Source organism: Crinia signifera, chromosome 4 (assembly GCF_055691185.1).
Source record: "Crinia signifera chromosome 4, ASM5569118v1, whole genome shotgun sequence".
Taxonomy (NCBI): Eukaryota; Metazoa; Chordata; class Amphibia; order Anura; family Myobatrachidae; genus Crinia; species Crinia signifera.
This window is the reverse complement of record NC_139220.1, coordinates 72,901,687-72,909,291: the sequence shown is the minus strand read 5'-3', so window position 1 is coordinate 72,909,291 and position 7,605 is coordinate 72,901,687.

The following is a 7,605-nucleotide window of genomic DNA, read 5'->3' as shown; positions in this document are numbered from 1 at the left end:
TTTCTATTTTACTACTTTAGCTGGGACCATCATGTGATAGTCTTCAACCAGCAAGACAATCAGCCGTGGATGTTCTTGTCACCCACCATCTTTGGCTAGTTTTGTAGGTTTTCAATAAGACTAGGGTAAGGAAAGACCTAAGTAAGTTATGGAGAGCAAATAAAGCCCTTATGCAAATTAGTTTAGAAATTAGACCATCTGATTGGTTGATGCAATACTCATTAGGGATGGCCATCGGCCATCGATGTTTATAAAACATCTATAGGTTATGGTCGATGTTCAATAGTTTTGACATCGATGGGGGAGAACCAGATGGTTTCACACCATCAATGTCAAGCTCAAACTACTAGTTTTGTTTTGCTATTTCCTGGGACACTGAGCATAGCTCCACCCACGACACCAGTGAAGCCCCGCCCCCATATTCTGATTGGCCCACAGGCCAGTCCATCAAATACAATGGATGACCACCGATATGTAACAACATCAATGGCAAGTCAACAGTTTTCTATTTTACTACTTTTGATGGGACCATCATACAACAGTCTTCAACCAACAAACCAATTGGTCAAGAACATTCTTGTTATCAACCATCTTTGGCTGGTTTTGTAGGTTTTCAATTAGACTATGGTGAGGAAGGACCTAAATAAGTTATGGAGAGCAAATAAATGCCTTATGCAAATTAGTTTGGAAATTAGACCATGTGATTGGTTGATGCAATTCTCATTAGGGATGGCCATCGATGTTTATAAAACATCGATAGATTATGGTCGATGTTCATAGTTTTTACATCGATGGGGGAGAACCAGATGGTTTCCCACCATCAATGTCAAGCTAAAACGAAAAGATTTGTTGTGCTATCTCCTGGGACATGGAATATAGCTCCACCCCCTGAAACATGTGAAGCCCCGCCCCCGTGTTCTGATTGGCCCACGGTCCAGTCAGTCAAATACAATGGATGACCACCTATAGGTAACAACATCGATGGCAAAGGCAACAGTGGCCATCACTAACACTCATTCAAAACAATCCATTCCGATTGGTTTATGCACTGTCAGTCAACAGTTTTCTATTTTACTACTTTAGCTGGGACCATCATGTGATAGTCTTCAACCAGCAAGACAATCAGTCGTGAATGTTCTTGTCACCCACCATCTTTGGCTAGTTTTGTAGGTTTTCAATAAGACTAGGGTGAGGAAAGACCTAAGTAAGTTATGGAGAGCAAATAAAGCCCTTATGCAAATTAGTTTAGAAATTAGACCATCTGATTGGTTGATGCAATACTCATTAGGGATGGCCATCGGCCATCGATGTTTATAAAACATCTATAGGTTATGGTCGATGTTCAATAGTTTTGACATCGATGGGGGAGAACCAGATGGTTTCACACCATCAATGTCAAGCTCAAACTACTAGTTTTGTTTTGCTATTTCCTGGGACACTGAGCATAGCTCCACCCACGACGCCCCACCCCCATATCCTGATTGGCCCACAGGCCAGTCCATCAAATACAATGGATGACCACCGATATGTAACAACATCAATGGCAAGTCAACAGTTTTCTATTTTACTACTTTTGATGGGACCATCATACAACAGTCTTCAACCAACAAACCAATTGGTCAAGAACATTCTTGTTATCAACCATCTTTGGCTGGTTTTGTAGGTTTTCAATTAGACTATGGTGAGGAAGGACCTAAATAAGTTATGGAGAGCAAATAAATCCATTATGCAAATTAGTTTAGCATTGAGATAATCTGATTGGTTGATGCAATTGTCATTCAAAATAAGCCATTCTGATTGGTTTATGTACTGTCAGTCAACAGTTTTCTATTTTACAACTTTTGCTGGGACCATCATGCAATAGTCTTCAACCAGCAAGACAATTGGTCAAGAATGCTCTTGTTATCAACTATCTGTGGCTGGTTCTGCAGGTGTTCAATTAAACTAGGGTTAGGAAGGACCTCAGTAAGTTATGGAGAGCAAATAAAGCGCTTATGCAAATTAGTTTAGAATTGAGATCATCTGATTGGTTGATGCAATTGTCATTCAAAATAAGCCACTCTGATTGGTTTATGTACTGTCAGACAACAGTTTTCTATTTTACAACTTTTGCTGGGACCATCATGCAATAGTCTTCAACCAGCAAGACAATTGGTCAAGAATGCTCTTGTTATCAACTATCTGTGGCTTGTTCTGCAGGTGTTCAATTAAACTAGGGGCAGGAAGGACCTCAGTAAGTTATGGAGAGTAAAAAAAGCCCTTATGCAAATTAGTTTAGAATTGAGGCCATCTGATTGGTTGATGCAATTGTCATTCAAAATAAGCCATTCTGATTGGTTTATGTACTGTCAGTCAACAGTTTTCTATTTTACAACTTTTGCTGGGACCATCATGCAATAGTCTTCAACCAGCAAGACAATTGGTCAACAATGCTCTTGTTATCAACTATCTGTGTCTTGTTCTGCAGGTGTTCAATTAAACTAGGGTTAGGAAGGACCTCAGTAAGTTATGGAGAGCAAATAAAGCGCTTATGCAAATTAGTTTAGAATTGAGATCATCGGATTGGTTGATGAAATTGTCATTCAAAATAAGCCATTCTGATTGGTTTATGTACTGTCAGTCAACAGTTTTCTATTTTACAACTTTTGCTGGGACCATCATGCAATAGTCTTCAACCAGCAAGACAATTGGTCAAGAATGCTCTTGTTATCAACTATCTGTGGCTGGTTCTGCAGGTGTTCAATTAAACTAGGGTTAGGAAGGACCTCAGTAAGTTATGGAGAGCAAATAAAGCGCTTATGCAAATTAGTTTATAATTGAGATCATCTGATTGGTTGATGCAATTGTCATTCAAAATAAGCCACTCTGATTGGTTTATGTACTGTCAGTCAACAGTTTTCTGTTTTACAACTGTTGCTGGGACCATCATGCAATAGTCTTCAACCAGCAAGACAATTGGTCAAGAATGCTCTTGTTATCAACTATCTGTGGCTTGTTCTGCAGGTGTTCAATTAAACTAGGGGCAGGAATGACCTCAGTAAGTAATGGAGAGCAAATAAAGCGCTTATGCAAATTAGTTTAGAATTGAGATCATCTGATTGGTTGATGCAATTGTCATTCAAAATAAGCCACTCTGATTGGTTTATGTACTGTCAGTCAACAGTTTTCTATTTTACAACTTTTGCTGGGACCATCATGCAATAGTCTTCAACCAGCAAGACAATTGGTCAAGAATGCTCTTGTTATCAACTATCTGTGGCTGGCTCTGCAGGTGTTCAATTAAACTAGGGTTAGGAAGGACCTCAGCAGTAAGTTATGGAGAGTAAATAAAGCCCTTATGCAAATTAGTTTAGAATTGAGACCATCTGATTGGTTGATGCAATTGTCATTCAAAATAAGCCACTCTGATTGGTTTATGTACTGTCAGTCAACAGTTTTCTATTTTACAACTTTTGCTGGGACCATCATGCAAAAGTCTTCAACCAGCAAGACAATTGGTCAAGAATGCTCTTGTTATCCACTATCTGTTCAATTAAACTAGGGTTTAGGAAGGACCTCAGTAAGTTATGGAGAGTAAATAAAGCCCTTATGCAAATTAGTTTAGAATTGAGACCATCTGATTGGTTGATGCAATTGTCATTCAAAATAAGCCATTCTGATTGGTTTATGTACTGTCAGTCAACAGTTTTCTATTTTACAACTTTTGCTGGGACCATCATGCAATAGTCTTCAACCAGCAAGACAATTGGTCAAGAATGCTCTTGTTATCAACTATCTGTGGCTTGTTCTGCAGGTGTTCAATGAAACTAGGGGCAGGAAGGACCTAAGTAAGTTATGGAGAGTAAAAAAAGCCCTTATGCAAATTAGTTTAGAATTGAGGCCATCTGATTGGTTGATGCAATTGTCATTCAAAATAAGCCATTCTAATTGGTTTATGTACTGTCAGTCAACAGTTTTCTATTTTGCAACTTTTGCTGGGACCATCATGCAATAGTCTTCAACCAGCAAGACAATTGGTAAAGAATGCTCTTTTTATCAACTATCTGTGGCTGGTTCTGCAGGTGTTCAATTAAACTAGGGTTAGGATGGACCTCAGTAAGTTATGGAGAGCAAATAAAGCCATTATGCAAATTAGTTTAGAATTGAGATCATCTGATTGGTTGATGCAATTGTCATTCAAAATAAGCCATTCTGATTGGTTTATGTACTGTCAGTCAACAGTTTTCTATTTTACAACTTTTGCTGGGGCCATCATGCAATAGTCTTCAACCAGCAAGACAATTGGTCAAGAATGCTCTTGTTATCAACTATCTGTGGCTGGCTCTGCAGGTGTTCAATTAAACTAGGGTTAGGATGGACCTCAGTAAGTTATGGAGAGCAAATAAAGCCATTATGCAAATTAGTTTAGAATTGAGATCATCTGATTGGTTGATGCAATTGTCATTCAAAATAAGCCATTCTGATTGGTTTATGTACTGTCAGTCAACAGTTTTCTATTTTACAACTTTTGCTGGGACCATCATGCAATAGTCTTCAACCAGCAAGACAATTGGTCAAGAATGCTCTTGTTATCAACTATCTGTGGCTGGCTCTGCAGGTGTTCAATTAAACTAGGGTTAGGAAGGACCTCAGTAAGTTATGGAGAGTAAATAAAGCCCTTATGCAAATTAGTTTAGAATTGAGACCATCTGATTGGTTGATGCAATTGTCATTCAAAATAAGCCACTCTGATTGGTTTATGTACTGTCAGTCAACAGTTTTCTATTTTACAACTTTTGCTGGGACCATCATGCAATAGTCTTCAACCAGCAAGACAATTGGTCAAGAATGCTCTTGTTATCAACTATCTGTGGCATGTTCTGCAGGTGTTCAATTAAACTAGGGGCAGGAAGGACCTAAGTAAGTTATGGAGAGTAAAAAAAGCCCTTATGCAAATTAGTTTAGAATTGAGGCCATCTGATTGGTTGATGCAATTGTCATTCAAAATAAGCCATTCTGATTGGTTTATGTACTGTCAGTCAACAGTTTTCTATTTTACAACTTTTGCTGGGACCATCATGCAATAGTCTTCAACCAGCAAGACAATTGGTAAAGAATGCTCTTTTTATCAACTATCTGTGGCTGGTTCTGCAGGTGTTCAATTAATTTAGGGTTAGGATGGACCTCAGTAAGTTATGGAGAGCAAATAAAGCCATTATGCAAATTAGTTTAGAATTGAGATCATCTGATTGGTTGATGCAATACTCATTAGGGATGGCCATCGGCCATCGATGTTTATAAAACATCTATAGGTTATGGTCGATGTTCAATAGTTTTGACATCGATGGGGGAGAACCAGATGGTTTCACACCATCAATGTCAAGCTCAAACTACTAGTTTTGTTTTGCTATTTCCTGGGACACTGAGCATAGCTCCACCCACGACACCAGTGAAGCCCCGCCCCCATATTCTGATTGGCCCACAGGCCAGTCCATCAAATACAATGGATGACCACCGATATGTAACAACATCAATGGCAAGTCAACAGTTTTCTATTTTACTACTTTTGATGGGACCATCATACAATAGTCTTCAACCAACAAACCAATTGGTCAAGAACATTCTTGTTATCAACCATCTTTGGCTGGTTTTGTAGGTTTTCAATTAGACTATGGTGAGGAAGGACCTAAATAAGTTATGGAGAGCAAATAAATTCCTTATGCAAATTAGTTTGGAAATTAGACCATGTGATTGGTTGATGCAATTCTCATTAGGGATGGCCATCGATGTTTATAAAACATCGATAGATTATGGTCGATGTTCATAGTTTTTACATCGATGGGGGAGAACCAGATGGTTTCCCACCATCAATGTCAAGCTAAAACGAAAAGATTTGTTGTGCTATCTCCTGGGACATGGAATATAGCTCCACCCCCTGAAACATGTGAAGCCCCGCCCCCGTGTTCTGATTGGCCCACGGTCCAGTCAGTCAAATACAATGGATGACCACCTATAGGTAACAACATCGATGGCAAAGGCAACAATGGCCATCACTAACACTTATTCAAAACAATCCATTCCGATTGGTTTATGCACTGTCAGTCACCAGTTTTCTATTTTACTACTTTAGCTGGGACCATCATGTGATAGTCTTCAACCAGCAAGACAATCAGTCATGGATGTTCTTGTCACCCACCATCTTTGGCTAGTTTTGTAGGTTTTCAATAAGACTAGGGTGAGGAAAGACCTAAGTAAGTTATGGAGAGCAAAGAAAGCCCTTATGCAAATTAGTTTAGAAATTAGACCATCTGATTGGTTGATGCAATACTCATTAGGGATGGCCATCGGCCATCGATGTTTATAAAACATCTATAGGTTATGGTCGATGTTCAATAGTTTTGACATCGATGGGGGAGAACCAGATGGTTTCACACCATCAATGTCAAGCTCAAACTACTAGTTTTGTTTTGCTATTTCCTGGGACACTGAGCATAGCTCCACCCACGACACCAGTGAAGCCCCGCCCCCATATTCTGATTGGCCCACAGGCCAGTCCATCAAATACAATGGATGACCACCGATATGTAACAACATCAATGGCAAGTCAACAGTTTTCTATTTTACTACTTTTGATGGGACCATCATACAATAGTCTTCAACCAACAAACCAATTGGTCAAGAACATTCTTGTTATCAACCATCTTTGGCTGGTTTTGTAGGTTTTCAATTAGACTATGGTGAGGAAGGACCTAAATAAGTTATGGAGAGCAAATAAATTCCTTATGCAAATTAGTTTGGAAATTAGACCATGTGATTGGTTGATGCAATTCTCATTAGGGATGGCCATCGATGTTTATAAAACATCGATAGATTATGGTCGATGTTCATAGTTTTTACATCGATGGGGGAGAACCAGATGGTTTCCCACCATCAATGTCAAGCTAAAACGAAAAGATTTGTTGTGCTATCTCCTGGGACATGGAATATAGCTCCACCCCCTGAAACATGTGAAGCCCCGCCCCCGTGTTCTGATTGGCCCACATTCCAGTCAGTCAAAAACAATGGATGACCACCTATAGGTAACAACATCGATGGCAAAGGCAACAATGGCCATCACTAACACTCATTCAAAACAATCCATTCCGATTGGTTTATGCACTGTCAGTCAACAGTTTTCTATTTTACTACTTTAGCTGGGACCATCATGTGATAGTCTTCAATCAGCAAGACAATCAGTCGTGAATGTTCTTGTCACCCACCATCTTTGGCTAGTTTTGTAGGTTTTCAATAAGACTAGGGTGAGGAAAGACCTAAGTAAGTTATGGAGAGCAAAGAAAGCCCTTATGCAAATTGGTTTAGAAATTAGACCATCTGATTGGTTGATGCAATGCTCATTAGGGATGGCCATCGGCCATCGATGTTTATAAAACATCTATAGGTTATGGTCGATGTTCAATAGTTTTGACATCGATGGGGGAGAACCAGATGGTTTCACACCATCAATGTCAAGCTCAAACTACTAGTTTTGTTTTGCTATTTCCTGGGACACTGAGCATAGCCCCACCCCCATATTCTGATTGGCCCACAGGCTAGTCCATTAAATACAATGGATGACCACCGATATGT